The following is a 24,063-nucleotide window of genomic DNA, read 5'->3' as shown; positions in this document are numbered from 1 at the left end:
ATAGTGACAGGACAAAAGGGCAATGGTTTTAAACCAAAAGAAGGTAGTTTTAGATTAGATATGAGGAATAGATTCTTTATGATGAGGCAGATGAGACATTGGAACAGGTTGCCCAGAGAAGTTGTGGATACCTCATCCTTGGAAGTGTTCAAGGCTGGGTGGGACAGGGCTTTGAGCAACCTGATCTAGTGAAAAATATCCTTGCCCATGGCAGAAGGAGTTGGAACTCAATGATCTTGAAGGTACCTTCCAACCCAAACCATTCTATGATTATATGGTTCTATGATACTGTGATGAAGAGTGCAATCATAGAATCATAGAATGGTCAGCAAATACAGAGAAATGTATCTCTAATGAAATTGGTTTTCTTTGTAGTTCTGTATTTCCATTTGTACTTCCTGCTCCATAAGTGTTTGTATGCAGTTCTGATACCTTAATTTTGTAGCAGACAAAAATGCTTTCAGGGGACTATACAGGTATATTTGTAAAAAAATTGTCTCAGATAGACAAGGTTGCTATTTCTATTTCTACTTCAATATTTTGATTGAAAGAAGTTTCTATATGGAAAACAGTTGGGCTGTTTGTGAAGCTCATGACCTCTGATTCCATCCTCATCCAGTTTTGTACTTTGTTTAATTGTTCTCCTTGGGTTTGGATCTAGATCTTTTCCTCAAACTATAAATAGAGTAAGCATAAATAGTTTTAAGTTGTGAACTGAATGCAAAAACCCCCACTATTTTTCCATAAATCATATTTGTAATCAGTTTGCAGAAATACAGTATTACTTCCTATATTTGAACTAAGCTTTCAGCAAAATTTCATACTTGGGAGTCTTTCTGGGTCATGTCATAGACATTGTCTATTTTTAGGGCTTCTTGTGCCCTCCCCATGCATCTTTGTGACTTTTATGTACCCTTTCTTTCACATTTATAGCTTCCCCCTAAAAAAATAAACCAGAGTTTGTTTATATATGATTACTTTAAAATTGCAACTTTGTATATACCTTATTTTGGAAAGTAGCTAATAATTCTGACTGGTGTTCTGAGTGAAAGCACTGCATTTCCAGATAAAACTCCTGTTCTATTTTTTCAAAATTTGTGCCTCTCACATAAATTTTTTGTGTTACTAGATGAATCATTTCAGCCAAGCTTTTTGAAGATGCATATCAACAACATGTTTTCAATTTTCTGGGTGCCCAGCTTGAGAAACAAGAGTTTGTTTGCACTAGTGATAAGAAATCCCACTTTTAAATGAGTTTAACGGAAGGTGTGATTTGAACTGATAAAACATCTCATAAATCAACTGCTTTGCAAAACCCAGTTGGAGTCATCTGATCATACCTCTTGCATGTTATGAAAATATTTTTAAGTATAACTTGTAAATAATTCACTTTAGTAGCTACTGCCATATATTAGGGAGTGACAGTAGCAGGGCTGCTTTATGAGGGGCACAAGCCGGGAGCCAAGGGTGACCCTGCTCAGGTTGTGCTCTCACTGATGGGGCATAGTCCTGCAGGGGATGAGAACAGGGAGCAGACCCAAGGACTGGTAACAGGGTCCCTTGACAGTAACCTACATGAAAAGTAATGAACCAGGTCCAGGGTTCCTCCATGGGGTCCAGCTATGAGCAAAAAGAAAGAGGGCAGCTAAGCTCTCCACAGAGTAGAGCTGAGAGGCTCATACAGGAGGCAGGGACAGGGATATAGATTTATGGAAACCACAACTGATTTTAAACCATGCTATTAGTGGCAGTGACATGGTGCATATGTAGGTGGAGGAGTGAATGGCAACCACAATTCTGACATTTACTTGCAAGTATTTTACATTGCAACTTGGATATTTTTTTTTTCTTTTTTTAAATAAATTTCTGAGCATAACATGTATTATGCTGTCAGTAAATATCAAAGATTATGTCTGTCCTTTTCTTTTTGAGTAAGGTGCTTAGAACTGAACACTACTTTTAAAAGAGAAGTCATGCTCAATATTTTCTAAAACATCATTCTTTGTTTTAATTAGTTATCCCAACATACAGAGTAATATTACAAATAGCTTTAAATAATTGAATAATAACTTGTGATTATATACCCAAGCCCCAGTTCCCAAGCAGTTAATTGATTCGACATTTAAATAGTCATCACAATATTAACACTTCATTTAAATCATTGAAACAAATTCAGATCTATTTTAAACAGAGAAAAAAAAATGCATAGCTACTGCAGTTGTACTGGGATAAATTGAATAATTTAATCCAGTATATTTCTGTCTCATTGACTAAAAGAGTCTTTCATATGTTTATGTTCGGAAAGCAGTTTTGTAGTAGCCAAAATTACATATTTCCTAAAGTTAAAAATAAAATTATTTAGGAAATGACAAGTCTGCCAGAATGTTCTGGTAAAAAAAACATCAGAAAATTTCACTATGTGTGGTCTTCAAATGGACAGACATTGTATGGGAATTTGGAAAGCTGCAATGTAAGCAAATATATATAAACATTTTGTAACAGCTATTCATTTGTTTGAAACAGTGAAAAGAAGTATAGATGTGTTTATCTAAAAACCATGAGAAGTGGAGGTGTGACAAACTGGAACAAACTTGAATTTTCGAACAATTAATAAATATGTATTTTGCTTGTGTTTGAGAGCCTGCAAGACCATAATCTATCTGCGGAGATATTTTAAATTGTTGATATAGTCACTGTGTCCAAATATTTAACTGGATGAATTAAAAACTTTTCTTTACATACTCATGGTTAATTTCCTCTTAGGAAATTTGAATGGAAGAAAGCTTTAACATTCTCAATGTTTAAAAGGTGAGCTAATACTCATCTTTTCTAATCTCTTGTTTTTAAGAAAGATGAATCATCCTTTCATCTACATTCTGCTGAGGCAAACAAGAATCAAATGCACAGGTTATCTGATCAGTGCTTCTGAGCTGTATAGGAGAAATTCACTGAAATTACTGGGGACATCCCCTTCCTTTTCTCTATCGATGAATTGCTTCCTCCTAAAACATCTGACTCCCTGAGCAGGCCTACATTTTTAATATTTACTCCCCAACCACTTGAAGAGAAAAAAATTTCAGGAGATTAATTTATAGATCTTTAAAATTTCAGGATGCTCCTAGTGTTAAATGTAATTGGGTATGCTCTCTTCACCCTAATACTCCCAAAGGTTTGAATTTGGTACTAAACAAACAGAATCATGTTTTGATAATAGTATTGCAAACTACTCAAAAAAGAAATTGTTATCACATAACAGAGGAATAAGCTTAAAACTAAGCTTAAATATAAAATACCCTTTTTAAAAATATTCTCTTGCATATGCAATAACAGATATTGTTCCACCTAGAATGGGTGGTATCGAGTATAAAATTAAAATTAATTCTTTTGGTCCAACTAATTAAGAGCAGAAAAAAAAATGGGAGGAAAAAATATGTAACATTACAATGAATACTTAATATTAATTTATATTAAGTATTGTTAGAGTTGCAGGCAGGTGAGTTGGCTGCTTACTTGGCCCCAGGCTGAAGTTACGCTTATCTGAAAAGGGCATGGAAAACTATCAGACATGCCAGGACAAGAAGCCAAACTGGCTGCTCTGACCGTGCCATAGGAGTTGGACCTGTTCCAGTGGTCTGGAGGACCACAGTAGGAACAGGATGAGTGCTTTCCCTGGCTGTTAAGGGAACACCCATATGGATGAGTTGAGAATCCTGCTGTCACCCCATCAGGGCCTGCTCCTGGCCTCATAGCATTGTCAGATATCTGTCTCTCCATCATAAATGTGCCAGGTATTACTAACAACATAATCAGACATGTTTTAGGTCAGAACCAGTCACAAATTCAAGATATATTTTCTCAGAATGATTTACATAATTTTACACTGTTGAAAAGCTAGCATTATCCATCTTTTTTCTACATCTAGAATTGTATTGAAAAATACTCAGAGCATGTGATAAATTAAAACAAAACAAACAGAAAAAAACCTACAACAAAATCAAGGATGCTTTAGTAATTTAATTCTGTATATATATATATATATATATATATATATATATATTACTAAGTAAAATGCTAACAATTTCCAGTCTTATAAGGGAAAAAATAAATTTCCAGAAGATTTTGCCTATAAAACTTTCTATTTTACAGTGGAAGAATTAAAATTCACATCTTACATGTGCTAAATTGTCAAAATTATCTTACACAAAAATTACAAAGAAAGAAGGATAGCACAATATTGAAGGTTGGCAATAGCAGAAACTTTCAGGGCCCTCATCTAGTAGCTCTGCTTGTTTTTCTATTCCTTATTTTAACTATGCCAAATATGTGTTTCTCCTTTTAATAGGTAGAAGTCTGGGTCAAACTGGCAGCAATTAGGCTATGCTTCTAACATCAGAGCAACGTCCAGCTTATTACATGTCACCTAATGCCACCACAGTAGCTACAGTAATCGTCTTTCTGACTCAGGTGCTTCCCTTCTTCTGGTCCTTAGAACTTTAATCTTAATTCTTTGTGAATGTTGCATCCTTTACTATCTCCCAGCCAAACTTGTTATATTTTTTTTTTTAATCTATTAAGCTATTATTTGTTAGCAAGTGTGCCAATCTTTCTTATATTAACTGTCATCAAAATGAGAAGATAAAAATATGCCCACATGTTTCCCATCCTTTTGCTACCTTCTTCCTCCACTTCTGCTATGCCAGGGCACTTACAGAATTTCCTGACTTAAAGTCTTGTTTTACTTGCTCTTTCCTTTCCCACTTCTTTTGTCTTTAGTTGATCCACAGTACTACAAAATGTACTGCAGTGTGCCCAGAGCTAGTATCAATTTCTTGCTTTGGAAAAATGCCATGATGGTGTGCTGATTTTCCATTCTGAATCCAAGCTCTGTTATATGTAGCTCTATTTTATTCCACACATGTGTATTCCTTTGTAAGTTCTTTCTCATATGAACAATGCCTTGTTTACTTAAACCATATAAAGACCCTTTCTGAGTCATGTAATCATTTGGCTTATATTATTGCCATTTCAAATGTTGTTATTAGAGTTATCCTCCAATCTAGTTCTGTACCTTTCATATACTATTATAAAAGTTGCTCAAGTTAGCAGACTTAGTACTAATAAAATAAAGAATAAAATGGTAACACTGCAAGGTTCTAGATTATATCTGACAGAGACAAAATCTCTTTGACTGTTTGGTTTTTAAGCCTTTAAGACACGTCAGAGTGGAACATTTGCAGTCATTCAGATCATTCTGAACTAAATTTGACAAATGAAAACATACACAGCTTCCTTTTCCACTCTCCAGTTTATGTCTTTTTGGATGTCTTGGTTTTGGCTGGGATAGAGTTAATTTTCTTCCTAGTAGCTGGTACAGTGCTGTGTTTTGAATTTAGTGTGAGAATAACTTTGATAACACACTGATGTTTTAGTTGTTGATAGGTAGTGCTTATCCCAAGTCAAGGACTTTTCAGTTTCTCATTCTCCCCCAGTGAGCAAGTGCACAAGAAGCTGGGAGGGAGCACAGCCAGGACATCTAACCCGAACTAGCCAAAGGGATATTCCATACCATAAAGCGTCATGCTCAGTATAGAAACTGGGACGATTTCATTGGAAGAGGCAAATTGCTCAGGCGTTGGTCAGCAGGTGGTGAGCAATTGCATTGTGCATCACTTCTCTTTTCCTGGGTTTATTTCTCTCTGTTAAATTGTTCTTAACCCATGAGTTTTACTTTGTTTTTCAATTCTCCTCCCCATAGCACTGGAAGGGGGGAGGACTGAGTGAGTGGATGTGTGCTGCTTAGTTGCTGACTGGGGTTAAACCACATTGGATATTGGTGTAGACCAAGAGTTGTTGATAGGGAGACAGTGGACCATTTATTGAACTTTAAAAAGTTTCCATTATCATCAAAGACAAATGTAGCTCTTTGAGTTTTTTCCACTCAGACTGTTTACTGAACCCTAAGTACTTTTCTTCTGTCATCACTGTTCGCTTTCTGTCCAAATTGGCAACTGGAGCAGAAACTGTGAGCTGATTAGGATCAACTTAAGGATTCAGCACTTTGGAAACACCTTCAAACTGCTGATCACTGAGTCATTGATTTTTCTTCCAGCTGATCCACAGTATTCTAGCTTTCTCCATTATTTGCATGGAAAGAGAAGAAAGGAAGAAATTTAAGTTGGAATTTAGGGACCATGAGATGACACTGTCCCTTTACAAAGAAAGTAAAAATAAAAAGGTGTGTCAGTTGAAGACCAATGAAGAGAGCAGTGAAGGAAACAGAAGGATAAAGGTTCCAAAAGAAACAGAAGGAAAAAAGGCCAATGCAGACTGATGGAGGGAACAATGGCAATTAAAAAAAAAAAACCCAAAAAATAGAAGGCACAGTGAACCAGCAGTCAAAGTGGAAAATTATGAGACAGATAACAGAACTGAATGAACCTAAACAAATTTTTCACTGCATGAACAAAAAAACAAATATGTCAAAGATATGAACAGAAGATATGCAAAATGTTGAAAATTGGCTGAATATGGGCAATAAATACATAAAAGAAACAAAGATAATTGAAAAAACGTTGCAGCATATAATGCTAAATATTCAACTCTGAGAGGGGTTCTGAGCAGGCAAGATGTTTAAAAAGAATTTTTTTTTCAATCTGAAAAGTGTGTTTTGTGAAGAAAATACAGTAAAGCAATAAAATGCTTGGCATCGTGATTATAAATACAAAGTTGAAAGAACTGTAGCTCACATCAATTTTGCTATAGTCTTGGGAATATTCTGATATGATGATACATTTCTAGATAGCCATTTGATAAAAAGTGTTTGTCCAGACAAGGTGCAACTGGTCTCTTGAACTTATGCTCACATTACTGTGAAGAATCCAAGATTTTAGCAGTTTAGGAAAAAAATGTTTAGATGCTCATTTAGCTAGCAATGAAGTTCAAAGTTAAATGATAAGTCTTTAAAAGCAAAACTGAAACCAAACAAAAAATTACTTGAAGGTGGAGGTAAATTTCTGCTAAATGACCTTAGGAAAAGATTTTCCTGTTATCAGCCTTCCATGGGATATCTTTCAAGTAACTGGGATGGCCAGTTTGGTTATTTTGAAGTAACTGATGGATACTGGACTAGCTTTTTGTGGTCTTTCAGTACTTAAAGTGGCTTATAATGAAAAGATGTGTAAGATGGGAACAAACTTTTTAGTAGGACCTCTTGCAATATGACAAGGTGTAATGGTTTTAAAAGTAAAAGAAGTTAGATTCAAACCAGATATAAGGAATAATTATTTTTACAATGAGGATGTTGAAACACTGGAACAGGTTACCCGGAGAAGTTGCAGATGCTTCATCCCCATAAAAATTCAAGGTCAGGCTGCAGGAGGCTTTGAGCAACATCATCTAGTTCAAGATGTTCCTTCTTATTGCAGGGGAGTTGGACTAGAAGACCTTTGGAGATCTCTTCCAACCCAAACGATTCTATGATTCTATGACATTATACCATAAGCACACCAGCACACACTGTCTTTGGCCATTAGTCTTTCACGTATGTTTCAGCTATAAAAGGAAGAAGAATGATAGTTCACAATAATAATTTTGTCCCTGAAAGTTATAGTCTATGGGAAGAACTCATTCTGTTGCAGATATGTCTAACTTACACTTGCTTACATGGTAGAAAGATGACTCAAACTGCTTGTTAAATTCACCCTGTATTGTTGCATTTGACAATATCGATGAACTTAAAGTTGATAATTGAATCTGAATGTATCTAGAAAACCATTACTAAAGTTAACTCTGGATGTTTAGTTCCTACATGAAGAGACTATTGTTTTTGAATAAAAGTATGGCCATTCTATTTTAACTGGTAAGTCTGCAGAAAGTCAAAAGAGACTTGAGTGTGTGTGCAAATATATATGTGTGTGTGCTTGCATGTATTTACATATACACTTAGAATTAAATAAAGTTTAGGCATAAGTCTTGAACTGGAGGACTTTTCTCTGTGTCTCTAATATTTGTCTTAAATTGTGAATATGATAGCTTATTACTGAAAAGTGCCTCCTATAGATTACATTACACAGTCAGAAGTGAATACTTTATCATCCTAACTATTTATGTAAAAATGAAATATGTTATATTTTATTTTACCTAAGTACATTAATGTCAACAATATACTAGAAATTCCTGAATCTGCTGACATGGAAGAGTGTTTTTTCCTAAAAAGAGACCACCAAAAAACCCAACCAAAACCAAAACCCCAGAGATTCTTTCTAAGTGTTAGCAACATCAAAAAAATGATCTCAAAATCTGCTGTCAGTTCTTCTGTAGTCAGTGTGGACCTTCAGGATCTAAATGTATCAATATAGTTATGAAAAAAATGTAATTTTCATTAGGATTTTCAAATCCAGTCATAAATTTATACAAATTTTTTTAAATGGTATTGACCAAAGTACATGACTCCAGTATGCTTAAATTTGTGCATTGTAAGATCCATATACTACACATCCACTTTTTCAAGATGTATAGAAAACTTAGTTTTACAATATCTATACAAAGGACTGAACTATTTTTCATAGTTAAATATTGCTTCCTTATAATATGAAATGAACGAAATCTATAATTTATCCAGTTTTAAACAAAATTAGAAATTCTCTAAGATAAAATAGATCTGCTGTTCCTTCTCAGTTTAAAGTTACTTTCAGTTATATCTGCCATACTAAATCTGTTTAAGTAGACTAAGTCCTATCTGAGACTTGCAAGCATAGAATCCTCATCTCCTTCATGTCTTTTCTAATACTATACAAAAGGAATCTTTTCTTGGACAAATACTGTTCATTCTAATCTGTGGCCTGCAAGAAACCAGTAAAGACATCTATTGCTAAGGCCTGCAGATGGACCTTTCTCTAATACTCTTTTACAAGGCGATTAAAGCTATTGATGAGAACATGTCTCCAGAGTAACAAGCATCTATGTACAAAGAATGTTGTCTGGGTTTTTTGAGTGGAATATTGGGTGTTAGAGAAAGTGAAATGAATAGGGCTCAGTGTGATGATCTAACTAGTAAACACTAAGTATAAAACTGAGGAATGTTGTGAAGAGATAGCACATGTAGATAGATAGATAGATAGATAGATAGATAGATAGATAGATAGATAGATAGATAGATAGATAGATAGGTAGATAGATAGATAGGTAGCATCTTTGATAGATGTCTTTTATTACACCAATTTCTAAACAAAACCTAGAAACTTTAGTAGGCAACTGACATGACAGGAATGTGAAGAGATAGATGCTATAAAGGGTATAGCAGATCCATGCAAACTCCCAAATGGAACTATACATATATAAAAGTAGCAAAGTCTTGAGTGAAAACTGCCTTAATCCCAGCCTATTTCTGTACTGGAAATGTTCATATAATGTAATATTTCCGTTGTCATTTAGAAAGTAGCTGTTGTTAAATTGCTAAAAGTTTTGTACAGTTTGATGGCAACAGTAAATATTAAAGGACACAATTTTAAAATTGTAACCACTGACACAAATTTTCTCCCATGACAAAATCTGGAATTATGTCAAAATATATTTATTTATTTATCTATCTATCTATCTATCTATCTATCTATCTATCTATCTATCTATCTATTTATTTATTTAAAAATTGAAACTAAGTCATTTCTTAGGTTACTGCCTTCATAGGAATTATGTAGCATGGTACTTGATAATCTAACTCTATAAATATAACCTGGATGAAAAAGTCACTGTGACATGCTAATCAAGGTAATTACCTCTCATAGCCATTTGATTATTAATAATTGCAAAAATATTCTTTGCCTAGTCCCAGTGCCATTGTGAACATCATGTACCAGACCATGTGAAAATGAATCATGGCTGTAATAGTTTCTACTAATTATTTTTATTTCCTGTGTGATTTCAATTGATTATAGGAAGTGGAAATATATTTAAATATAGAACTGAAAAAGATATTTAAAATATAAAATCATCACAAAATCTTCCATGCCAAAGGAAAAAAAAAATAGAAAAAGCAAGTAAACATCTTGATTGGCCAAAATACATATCTCAGAGGTATGAAAAACAATATGATTCACTATACAAACAAGTTAATTATTTTTCAAATTAAATACTCTAAAAAGTATTACTAAAAAGTACCATGTTTTCATATATAAATAATATGTACATATCTCATTTTGGGGGTTGAGTTTTAAAAATTCTGTAATTGTGGTTACAGATGGGGAAAAAAATAAAATGGAGATAAGTCTCTTTTTTATAGTTAAAATGGAAAACAATGGATTTAACTAGGCTTTCCCATGAAAAATAAATGTTGAAAGTATTTGTACCTCCCTCTTTTCACAATTTTGTTTTCACTGTCAAACTATTGTCTATAATTTATCTCTTATTCCATTCTACTCCATTCCATTCCACATTCTTTAGTAAAATTATCCATCTCTGTCCTACTCTTCTAAGCCCACTTTAATTAATTACCCTCTCAAATTTTTCTTTTTAGACTTTACCCTTTCCTATTTGTAGTTTCTATTTGTGAAATCACTTATGAAGATCACTTTTTTTGAGATCTCACAGTAATGTTAACTAAAATTACAAAAAGACCTCAACTAAAAATAATCTAGACCAGTTTCTATTTGTATCATGGTATTTGCACCTGTAATAAGCAAGATTCTGACAGGCTTTCAGCTTTGGGTACATTGAACCTTGTCACTACATTTGACATAACTGCTTAGTTTTATGTGCAGAATTAAAAAACTTCTTCTCTATCCCTGTGGTTTGGGTCAAATAGGTTTAATCTTTCTGTGACTAAGGTTTTCTTGATGGTTATCTAGGGAAATTCAATCTGTTTTTCTCTCAGCATTACTGGACATTGTTTTCTTGTTTAGAACCACACTGGATTATCGATCAACATGCTGTAATACCAGATTTCATTATTATGTTAATGTGATCCGGATTTATATGGCTGTAGTTCTTAACACTGATTTATGTGGTGCAGCTGCAAGAAATTTTTAAACTGATATTAAACCATGAGAAGCCATTTTAGCCACAGAGGAGTTACTGTTGTTTGTTTTGGTTTTTTTTCAAAAACATTATAACCATTAACACACAAATTTATTTATTGTGCTTTTTTTTTGTGTTGTTATTTATTTTTTTTAATTAAAAAATGTGTTTGCTTAAACAAAGTGCTTTTTTCAGATTGGTATTTAGAGAAGTGGTCAGTTTTTCCCAGTATTATATTCAAAGGTAAAATATCAAGAAATATCCAAAGCAGGACCAACCTTCAGTGTTCTAAAAGACCCTATTCACTGTGTACCCTGTTACATGGATTGTGTCCTGAGAAAAATTTTGTATTGATTTCACACTTTGCATTATGTGTCTCAGTGATTTGAAAAAGTTATATTTATTTTTTTTATAAAACATACGTCCAAACAATGAAGACATTTGAAAGCTCACGCACAGGCTTTTTGTTTGACTGTCTTTATCAGTTAGAATAGGAAAAAGTAACAACTATAACTGCTTATGTTGGTATGAAATGTGGGTAGCTCACTCATTGTCTTTTTTTTTGTGAGATATCCTGTTTGCAATAATGATTATCTCTCTTAAAATCTTGTTTACTTCACTATCTGAATCTGTTTAATGAGAATTGTTCTTTTAACATCAGCCAAAATTACTCATATATGGAATTACGAAAACACAGCCTAACCTGCTCTTTGACGATTGCAAAATAGATTAGCTAAGTGGACTCTTATTCGTATTATACATTTATTTTTATTTAAACCTACCTTCATTTATGAATAAGTACATGATACATGCAGACCTGGCAGACCTGTAAATGCACCTGTACTTTAAACATCCAGTCCTAAATACAGAGACAAACACTAGCTGCGTTTTCTTACCTGTTTTCAGCAAAAGTAACAGAATCTTTGAAAATGTATTTCCTGAAATGATAGTGATACTCCAAGCATGAAAATAAATGTATCTGTTTGCTAAAATAGTGGATTCTCAGCATGTAATCAAAAAGACATTGTCATATCAGACTTTTTTTAGTAACATTTAATAAAAGCATTACTTTGTAAGGAAAGTAATATCATATTTTGAAATCACTGTCTCTAAGAGTGGAACAGTACACATACACACACAGCAGTATATTCTTAAAACTGGAAATGTAATTATTTGGTCCCTGCTGCAATAATAGTTCTAGTTATTTAAAAATATTAGAAAATATTTATTTATTTATTTTTAAACAATAGTAAACGATTGCATGCTTTCATGCATAGCAGAATGACATATAAAAAACTACACTGCCAAGGCATGTAGAAAAAAGAGAAGAATATTCTAGTTGTGCATTTTTTGTTGCCACGGGTAAGCTACATTTTGTCCCTTATTTATGTTTATTATAACTATTAGGGGAAAAAAATACCCCTAAAACTGAAGAGCTCTCACTTTTAAATGCTAACTAGTCTTCTTCAGATAGGTGGTGGGTTTTGGTGGTCCTTTCTGTGGTCCTTATGTGAAAACCAAGTAAAAGCTTGGTTCTCAACCAGTGAACAAATGTAGATCCTGTTTATATCAATAGGAATGCTCAGAGCTGGTTTGTAGTGTGACTCAAAGACCATGGAAACTGGTGAGAAGATGCTGTATCAAATTCACTGCCCAATGGATGCTAAGAATCTCTAATGTTGGGGTGATAAATCTATATAAAAAGTGGTGATGGGAATGATATGCTTATTTTAAAATTAATTTTACATCTTTATAAATATTGGAAAATTTCTTCTTTCTAATCAGTTAAGGGAAGATTTCCAAAAGGGGAGGTTAGAATAATGTACCTGACACCCTTCTGTTATACTATACTGGATGTTTCACTGTCTATAATGTAACAAAAATTTCCTCTCATATTTTCTGTTTTCTTCTTTTCATTTTGTATCATAGGAGATGTTTGAAGAGAACAGTCAATTAATTTGAAAAATTATACTTTTTATTGAAATATATTTTTAACAAATCCTAAAGTTAATTATATTGTGGAGAGTTTTTTTCTTCCTAGAAAGTCATCTCCTTTTCATTTTGTGGGGAGTGAAAGGGAAAAAAACTCCACATGCATTCACTGTCTGTAGGGGAAGGAGAAAAATTAAAAGGAAAATATATGTTTTCCAAGTTCAGATTTTTAATTTAGATTTTTCTCCCTTGAAAGACGCACCTTATTTTCTATTTTGTATTTTAAGCTGAAATATTTTCTTAAAATGCTTTTTACTTTCATACTAGAAATTTTGCTATGGAATTTTAGATATAATGATCAATATGGAATTAAATACTTACCTGCTCTGCAACTGAAAATGACATGTTTATATTCTTTCTGTTTACATAGTGTATATATTGTGTTGATGTAATAGATACTAATATTAATTTACAACTCTTTTCTGGTTCTGTAAATGTCATTACAGGGTCTCATTTATGGCTTGATGAGATAAATATTTTCTCAAGTGTCACAGATCGTTTCTGTCTGTCTCAGAATTTCAGATCTGCAAATGAAATATCTTTTCTATTTTAGCCTGGCATTCTTCTCCTCTATGTTTTATTTGTTTGTCTCTCTTGTCTTAATTTTTTCTATTTTTTTCCTGTGTTCTGAATGCCTTCCCCTCCCATGCAACTATAAAGTTTTGCTGCTTTTCTACCCATTCTCCACAAGGGCATTTTGGAATGGGTATGGGAAATTGAGAGCTTAATTTCTCACTGCAGTGGTCAAAAAAAAAAAAAAAAAATCTTTATACATCTTTCTCCACTGCAGTGGATTTAGGCTTTGCCTTGAAACATCATATACTTCAGACCTCTCTAACAATACCCAATGTTGGAGATGCACCTGCCTCTAGCACTCTCTGGACTTGGTTCTATTGTCTTCTGATGCATAGTCTGCCTGTATTTTCTCCTTTAAAGTGAACAAGGGCCCATGATACTTTTGACTCAGAGTGCAAGTTTTCTGGAAAGAAAAGGATTAAATAAAATCCGTGGATTTTTTTTCTTTTTAAAGCTATTGTAGTCTGTTTTCCAGCTAATTTTGCAGATTGATACATTTTTTTTGTTACTCAGTAATGACTTTATATTCTAAGACACTGAGTTTTTCATATTAAAAGCCTAAATTCTGAAATATATGCAGATAGTTTTTCCTCTTTCACATGCCCTGCTACTACAACTTTATCTTTGTACCAGAACAGAAATAACATGTGTGGTGATAATGTCACAAGCATTTTGTTCATGGATGCATTCCAAAACTCCACAGAATATTTAGTATAAGTTGAAGCTGTTCTGGAAGTTCCTGGCATGGTGATAAGCAAAATATGGCATCTCTCCTTTCCATATTGTGCTATTTTCACACATTAAGGCAAAGTTACACAAGATAGTTGAGCTCATCTAAAAGCTTGTTGTCACTTATAGAAGCAAATCCGGCTCCCATAGTCCTCTGACTTTGGCTGTGTGATCTTTCCTTTCACTTCAATTGGCACTCATCAGGCATATCAGGCAGATTGAGTGCTTCCTCAGCAAGTTTGCTGACGACACCATGGTGTGTGGTTGACACGCTGGAGGGAAGTGATGTTATCCGGAGGGACCTTGACAGGCTTGAGAAGTGAGCCCATGCAAACTTCATGAAGTTCAACAGGCCAAGTGCAAGGTCCTGCATACATGGGTCAGGACAATCCCAAGTACAGGCTGGGTGATAAGTGGATTGAGAGCAGCCCTGCAGAAAAGGAATGGGGGCTATTAGTGGATGGAAAGCTGACTATGAGCCGGCAATGTGCACTCACAGCCCAGAAAGCCAACCGTATCCTGAGCTGCATCAAGAGAAGTGCAACCGGTAGGTCAAGGGAAGTGATTCTCCTTCTCTACTCTGCTCTTGTAAGACCTCACCTGCAGTGCTGTGTCCAGCTCTGGGGCCCCTAATATGAGAATGACATGGACCTTCTTGAGTGGTTCTAGAGGAAGGCCACGAAGATGATCAGGGAGCTGGAGGACCTCTTCTATGAAGACAGGTTGAGAGATTTGGGGTTGCTCAGTCTGGAGAAGAGAAGGCTCCAGGGAAATCTTATAGCGGCCTTCCAGTACTTAAAGGGGGAATACAGAAAAGATGGGGAAGGACTATTTATTAGGGCATGATAGTGATAGGCTAAGGTCAATGTTTTTAAACTGAAAGAAGGTAGATCTAAGATTAGATTTTAGGAAGAAATTCTTCACTGTGAGGGTGGCGAGACACTGGCACAGGTTGCCCAGAGAAGTTGTGGCAGCCCCCTCCCTGGAAGTGTTCAAGGCCAGGTGGGACAGGGATTTGAGCAACCTGGGCTAATTGAACTTGTCCCTGCCAGAGGCAGGGGGGTTGGAACCAGATTCCTTCCAACCTAAATCAGTCTATGATTCTATGATACCCTTTTGTGGATATGTTTCCCTTTGCTAACTGAATTGACTTGGGTTTATTTTTAATGGATAAATTCTTCATGAGCGTGGTTAAATGAACCAATTCACAGAGGAGTGTACAAATCACTAGAACCAGTGTGAAGTCAATGTCAGAACTGTGGGAAAATTGGAAGGAGAAGTCTTTCTTCCTTTGGTGTTTAGAGAGCTCCAAGATCTGCTAAAATGTGCTGTACATCTTTATCCAGCTTTAAGATGATGGGGAAAATAAATATGTTGTCATAATGTTCTAGCTGCCAGAGGCTAAGAATATGTACTGCTTGATTCATATTTTTTTTAATTGTTACTTTAAAGATCTAGAATGTTTTTGAATATGCTAAAAGTAATTGTTTTGATATGTTTTGTTCTGATCAGTTTTTCTGTCCAAGAAGCAGGCAAATTCTCACCCTAGAAAATTTTAAAGACTATTTGTATGGTAGTGAGATATCTGGTTCTTCTTAACATTTGAAGTTCTAGCTATTTTTTATGTATTAAAATAAATTGACTGTTATAAGAAAGATAATTATTTATAAAGTCTGTTTCATTTCTGATTCTAAAAAGAAGTGGAGATCTGTATAATAAAAGTTTCACACTGATAATGGATGGTGGCAGTTTTTAGAAACATGCTTTGTAAAGAATATAATGATCATGCCAGAACCTGATGAGTAATTTATTGTTTAGTTCAAAGCAGCTGTTCAATTAAAAATGTTCAGCCTTGACCTATGATAATTATTTGAAAATAATAGATCGCATGAAGAGTTTTGAATTTTGACAAGGAAAAATTATCATTTGATGAAAATAAATTAGTTCATAAATCATATTCCAATTTGTTAATGAATTTTTGAATAAAGGATAGGATATTTTTATTAACGTTTTCAGTGAGAGTAAAACTTGAACCCAGTCAGCCGCTTCTGTTCAACCTTTGCTTTGTTTTATAGGCTATGAAGACAAATTCTATTTATTTATTTTAAACTGACTGAATAGACATATGAAAAGTGTAGAAGTTACTCCTATTCATATTTGAGTTGGAATTTTTTTAAAGAAGCCTTTATGTTCCTTACTTTCTTCCTAATTCAATGGAATTGAATTCTGCTTCCTTGGAATGAAAACTGGAAGACCAAACATCATTTGAATTTTACCAGGAATCTGCAGATCAAGCTCTCAGCTGAAATTCAGCACCTTTAATAACTTCTTAAAAGGAACGTGTGCATACACACATCCACACCCACACATCCACACTCACAAATTTAACGACTAATTAGATTCAGACTTAATTGTCTATTACTTAGTAGGGAAGTGTTTTCCCTTTCCAATACACTTTTGAGATTACAAAAATGTTTGTTCTGAACTGGTGTGTAAGAAATAATACCAGAGGTTATGGTGAGTTGACCTTGGCTGGCTGTCAGATGCCCACCCATCCACTCCATCACTTCCCCCCCAACAACAGGACTGCAGGACAAGATAAGATAAAAAAAAGCTCCTAGGTCAAGATAAAGACAGGACGATCACTTACCAATTACTGCCACAGGCAAAACAGAATCAACTTGGGGAAAATTAATTTAATTAATTGCCAATTAAAAAGAGAGCTGGATGGTGAGAAACAAAGACAAAAACTAAACCACCTTTCCCTCATACCCACCCTTTTCTTCCCAGGCCCAACTTTACTCCATTATTATCTCCTCTACCTTTTCCCTCCCTGAGCAGCGCAGGGGAGATGGGGAATGCAGGGCTGTGGTTGGTTCATAACAGTTCCTCTCTGCTGCTTCTTTCTCCTCACAATTTTCCCAGTCCCAGCCTGGGTCCTCCATGGACTGCTCCAATGGGTCTTCTTCATAGGCTGTAATTACTTCTGGGAATGTCCATCTGCTCTTGCCTGGGGTCTTCCGGAGGCTACAGTGTGGATATATACTCTAGCATGGCACTCCATGGGCTGCAGTGAAATGTCTGCTACATTGCCCGACACACCATCTCCCTGTCCTTCTCTGACCTTGGTGTTCACAGGGTGTTTTTCACAGTTTTTCCCTCACTTCTCCTTGCTTGTGCAGCATTTATCCTCTTAAATGTTTCCACAGAAGCACCACCTGCTTTGCTGGTGGGCTTAGCTGTGTTCTGCAGTGGGTCTGGACCTAGCTGTGTCCAGCATGGCGCAGCCTCTGACCTATCCTCACAAAGCCTCTCCCACTACCAAAAACCTTGACATGAGGTTACCCATGAAATACACACATTACAGAGCTTCAGTTTAACTCACTGCCTAGAAAGTGATTGAATTATTGAATCATGAGATTTTCATATCCCTCTTAAAACTCTATCAATTCTTAAAGTGATATAATACTGAACTCTGAATTTACTTATTAGTTACATGTCCAATCCCTTTCTCAATCCTTCTAAACTTGGATGAATAAAAGTAGTTTAACAAGGTAATTGAACTTCATCTTATCAGTTATAATTTGCCATTTATAAGTTTCAAATAATCCTTTCTATTATTATGAAAGAATTAATAGCTTTTCTTTAAACTATAAGTTATTTTCTAACAAAGTATAGCAGAATACTAGCAAGAAAACCATGATGCTTGATTCTTTGAGTACTATAAGAAAATATATACTGGATCAATGGAAAAAAATCGAAGTAGAAAGGATTAAAAAGGAATCTATTACAATTTTTAGTTATTCTGGAATATGTTACTTTCTAATATAATGTTGGAAAAACAATTAGAACATATGGGCAAAAAGAAATTCAAATTATAAGTCATTATTTCTCCCTCTAAAATTCATTAATAAGTGTGAGTAGTGACTTGATCGGCATCATGAGTGATTGTGCAATACAATACTTCAGAATTCTTTTGGAGCATATTTGTTAATCTCGGATTAACTACTATTTTTCCTTGACTTTTAAACCTTTGACATTCTTGGAAGTTGCTGTTTGGACATGGTCTCTTCTGCTCAAAGGTCAGAAAAGCATGGATGCACATGTGGGTGAATAGAATATGGATGGGAGAAAAGGCCACAGCATTGAAGAGTTAAAGGGAAACTACTTTTGCTCTGACAGTTAATAGAGCAGTCAGAAATATATAATCATGGAAATATTGTTTATGTGATCCATCAGGTTAGATATAGGACTCTCACATCTTCAGAAATTTAAATTAATATATACAATGTGAATAGTAGTTTTTATCATTCCTTTATCTAAACAAGAAATAAAAATTGTAAAAAATCACTTAGAAAACCAATCCCAAACATACATTGGAAACTAGGGAAAGTAGGGTGTCTTTGCAAATGTAGAAATACTCTTCTAAGATCTGTACAAGAAATAAACAGTAATATGTACTAACAAAGTTTATAGTTGTTTTATGTGGGAACCAGTTTATTTTTATTGTAGTGGTGGTAAATAATAAAATTAATTAATTTGTTCTAGGAGTTCTACAATGAAATTCATCTTTCACAGACAGTTTTTTAGGTTGACATGTTAGATATTGTGTATGTGCACTTTGGCACCTTCTATTTTTCCTTAGTACTGTCCGGTGGGCTTTGTTTTGTCCCCCCTCCACTCAACTAGAGGTACTAGGGAGACCTTATTGCAGCCTTTCAATGCTTAAAGCGGCTTATAAAAAAGATGGAGACAGACATTTTAGCATCCATGAATGTAGCAATAAAGAAGGGGCAATGGTTTTAAACTAAAAGAGATTAGATTCAGATTCAATATAAGGAAGATGTTACGATGAGGGTAGTGAAACACTGGAATAGATTGTCCAGAGAAGCTGTAGGTGCCCCATCCCTGGAAACATTCAAGGTCAGGCTGGACAGGACTTTGAGCAACCTGATCTAGTTGAAGATGTTAAAGATGTTAATGAGTTAAAGATGAAGGGAAGTTGAACTACATGATTTTTGGAGGTCCCTTCCAACTCAAACTATTCTATGCTTCTATGATTTATTTAAATTAAGGACTGTGAGAAAGAACTGTCTCTCTACAGAATTACGGTTTTTAAACCAAGTCTGAATCCTGGTCTCCTGTTTCTGTTCTTCCACTGGGAAAACAGCACTTTCTGACATCGGTGTGTATTGTGGGAACAAGCATGTTAGAATTGCAAGATCCTCTTTCCTGTGGTATTTGTGATCATTTAGGTATGTTACTTAAATCAGGTGAAAGAAGCCATTATCACATAGAATTATTTGAACCTGTCACAGTATGTCTCATGGACAATTAAGGACTGGATCTGATTGCCCAGAGAGGCTGGGCAACCTCCATCCTTGTAGATTTTAAAGTTTTAACAGTTATAAGGCCCTGGGCAATGTGGTCTGATCTCAGACCTGACCCTCCTTTGAGCAAGTCTCTGGAATAGACATCTCCTGAGGTTCCTTCCAGTCTGATTTATCTTGTTATCTTGTGTTGTGGAATTAATATTTTAGGATAACCAGGCAATCTTTTTATAGTTACTTTCCTGTGCATTTCTCATATTTTCAATAGGACAAGTTTTGCATTTATTTATTTGGGAAGATTAATGTATTTTTGGTAAACTGAATGGGAAAGTCATAACAAGAATAATAAAAAAAATCTTTCTCTTGTTGCATTCATTCTAGTTTACAGTGGACACTGAGAAAGTAAATTATACTAAAACAATTACAACTAAATCTCAAGCACTAGGCTGTGGAATATGATATAGAAATCCAATAGCATGAGATATACTTCAGAGTGAATGCCCTGTATGATTTTGTGTGTAGAATATGGGCAATTCAGTTTCAGAGAGGTAGGAAAAACTTTGGGTTAATATGTTCTGGAATACTTTAAAGATGCATGGTCTTATTCAAAAGCAAACATATTTGTAGATAATGGTTGTAGATAACTTTTAATTTTTGAAGTAATTTTATTTCTTAACTCATTCATAAACATAAAAGCACCATAATGTATTTAATGTCATAGATTTCATCAAAGATCTTGGCAGTGAAATGCATACTTTAATTTTGAAAAGCATATTACCTTGCCTTTCCGAGCTTTTCTGTTAACTACCTTTTATGATTCACTCTTACTGCTCCATAGCTAGTTTTCAGTGCTTTTGGAACTTTCTACCGGGAGATAGTTAGTTTGCTGGTCAGAGATCAGAGGTGCTTGTATGTTTGATGAGTTATTATGGAAGAGACATGATAAAAAAAGACCACAAAACAGACTGAAAGTGAAACAGATTTTCCATTATCATGAAATAAGGCCACCAATAAATAATATGCCAATAGGAAAATACTCAATTTTAATGTGGTAGTCAGAAATATAGGATGCCAAATTGGATACACTACACATTTAAAATTCGTACTTTACTAAGTAATCATATCTTCTCTTCGATATCTCAGTATTCAACATAAGAAAATGCCATGACATGTATAAGTGAGGGGATAGGATCCTCAGATACAAAGATTTGATTTGCATTAGTAGACAAATTAAAACTGTTCCTAGAAAAAAAACCTGAAGAAATTTTTATTTCAGTCAACCAGATTCTGATCGCAACAAATGCAGTAACAAATTGGGTGAGAAGAGGATGTTTTTATCTTAGCAAATGCAAATAAGCAATCCCTTCTGCTGAGGGCATCTATGATTTCTTTTTTTTCTTTCAATAATCAGAAGTAGCAGCAAAATGTTAACAAGAATTTGGCAGGTAAAAGACCATATCTCACTAAATATGAAATTGAATCGGTGTAACATCATTCTAGTCAGATGTTAAATCTAATCTGCTACTTAGAAAATGAATAGAAGTGTACATGAATGCACAAACACACAGACAAGACTATCAGCTAATAATGAATTCATCAGCATGTAGTCCAACAAGATCAAGCCCCAGCAGTACCTTACTAAATTTAAGCTGCATTTATTTGATAAGCATTAAATGGTAGTGTCTGCATAAATAATATAATAAGTTACTGGACATAGCAGCAAATAACACAATTGGTAGGAGGACTGTATTTAGTTTAATAGAAGAAATCCACTGGTTATGCAGCTTCATTTGTTTATGTACTACAGATTTTAAGAATAACACTCTCTGACGATTATCAAGTTGCATATGTAACACTGAGACAAAAAATTCACAGTGGAAGAAAAATAAAAGTTATATTAATATTATAAAAGCAAAAGCTATAATTAGAAATATTTTATATGTGCTTTGAATATATCAGATATTTCAATTTCCTGAAAACAGTTAAATATGGAGTAACATTTCTACTGCCTTCAGAAAGTTTGGCTTTATCTGTGGGAAAGATTCTCAGTGAAGGTATAAAAAAGTTAATTTTACCAACTTTTATTTTATACTTGGCATTTTGCTTATTGGGCATATTCTTCAGAATCCATCTTCTCCATTTGACATTAAGAATAAACAGTTATTTGGAGATCAAACTAAAATTGAGAATGGATGGACTTTGACACTCTAATCTTAGAGTCAAAGTTATAATAAGATGTCATGTTGACATATTATATATATCTGCATTATTTTATTTGTTTAGGGACACACATTTCAGATTAACCTAGAAATCTTCCTGTTGCAAAATTCCTAGGAGCTAATCAAAAGTTTATTTAGGTCAAGTGAAAGACTACTTTTATCAAGACTGCTTTCCATGATTTTAACTTTGCAGTTATGAAGAGATTGCTCTAATTTGTTCCTGCAGTTGGGAGCTTTAAAGTCCAGCATGCAGCTAAAAGCTCACTTGATATATGATTAAAGGATCGCTGTAAAAGCAGAGAACAAATCATTGATCAAACTTCAGAAATCTCCAGTCAGAAACCTTAAAATCTTGGAAACCATAAATCTAAGATGATTTGTTGTTCATAAATGATGATATAGATGATTTTAAAAAGAGAGTGAGAGATATGACAATTATTTGTGGAGTAAGTATGAAAATCCAGTTTATAAAAGGAAAACAGACAGACATTCAACTCTTTAGTGTTGTATGACCATGTTTTTTGTGAATCTACAGCATGTGCCAAAATACAGTAACCCACAGGAAGAGGACACAGTGATACACACTGTAAATGGCATGTCTGAAAGAAAATAATTATGTAATTTTCAGTAACTAATAAAATAAAAATTATTACTACAGATTTTCATATATATTCAGAAATAATAAAAAATTCTTAGAATTTATTTACTATATTTTAATTAATGGTGACAGGATATTTAGAAATTCCTGCACACATAAGACAATGTTTTGTTGCAGACTCCATTTGACCCTTTCCTTTACTGAAAAAAGATCTAAGGATCAAGTCAGAGAACTTCCCCATATATGACACAGATTCCTTGGAAACTAGTCTTTCACATCGAAAGAGACATCTTTTAATCACTTCATTTGTACATTGGGAAATATTCTGCACTTGCATTCTTAGTACTTAGAGACATCTGAAGACCCAAATGAAATATGTCTTATTTTGCCAAGAAATCTTAACAAATAAAAATATAACAGTTAATATAACAGCAGTTATTACTAATCCACTTACAAATTACTAACACTCATACTCCATGTAAGCAATTATTAAAGCAAAATCTTATTGATAATGCAGTTAAAAATGTACAGAATCTTCCTAGAATCTACCTCTTTTCTCTGGTGGTGTTCTCACCCTTCTGATATCCCTCTGGGTCTGCAACAGCTTTGGTTTTCCTCAGGTGGATGAAGATGGCACCAGGGGGTTGTTATCATAAACAACCAGTAAGATGAATACTTTGCCAAAGAGTATGATGGTGATGATGGAGATTTTCTTCTCCTCAGTCTTGGGTCTATTTGAGGTTATTTATACACCTATATTTAATCATATCTCACATGCCTTTTACTCTGGCTCCCAGTTACTAAGTGTTCTGTTCTGTTCATTCTTACATGGTGAAGTGATTACAAAAACTTTGCCAGATTCACATTATTGATACGACTTTACAAAGAATCATAATTTTGCTTGCAAATATCTAAATTATACAAATAATATCTAATTATATATTATATCTCCAGATGATATATCAACTTTATTTTTACCATATTTACTACTGGAGTTTCAGAATTTCTGTAGACAAGTTTTTCAAGAACAACATCTGATGTTTCTAACATAGAAGAGCTGAATAAATAAAAATGTATCTCAACCTTTTCCTGCACTCCCAGAATTATCTGTTGTCTTTGGGCATCTACCCAGCTAGTTTCATACTTCACATTCACAACTTCAGAGTCTACTAGATGGACATATAATGTGTCCATTTCCTGTGGGTGTAACGTACCTGACAGGCTTGCTAAGACAGCAGTGAGAACAAACCAAACATATGTATTAAGTTAAAAATTTGTCTCACTGTTCTATGTTGGATAACACTTTGTAGCTGAACTGCAGCATCTCAATCAAATATTCCAGTATAATGTTAAATTCAAAATTTTATTTTTTAAGAGTTGAAACAGAAAGAAATATATTTTTCTCAGACTTCTATAGACACTGAATTTTCGTTCCCATGGTTTCTCGCCACAGAAGCCAGTATCAGTTGCTTATGGGATATGTTTATGTATTTTAGGGAACAGTAAATGAGCCAATTCCAACGCAAAAAAGGGAAAGAGTATAAGGACTGGGTGAATGGAAAGCGTCCTCCCCCCCCCCCCCCCCCCCCCCCCCCCCCCCCCCCCCCCC

General features: G+C 34.4%; 1 protein-coding gene across 1 annotated transcript in view; it reads left to right on the top strand.

The window, feature by feature from the left end:
• Nucleotides 1–24,063, top strand: part of CSMD3 (CUB and Sushi multiple domains 3) — a 622,514-nt gene that overhangs the window by 2,764 nt on the left and 595,687 nt on the right. The gene's annotated exons all lie outside the window — the stretch shown is intronic.

Source organism: Athene cunicularia, assembly GCF_003259725.1.
Source record: "Athene cunicularia isolate RWA chromosome 2 unlocalized genomic scaffold, athCun1 chr2_part1, whole genome shotgun sequence".
Taxonomy (NCBI): Eukaryota; Metazoa; Chordata; class Aves; order Strigiformes; family Strigidae; genus Athene; species Athene cunicularia.
This window is presented reverse-complemented; position numbering and strand designations above follow the sequence as displayed.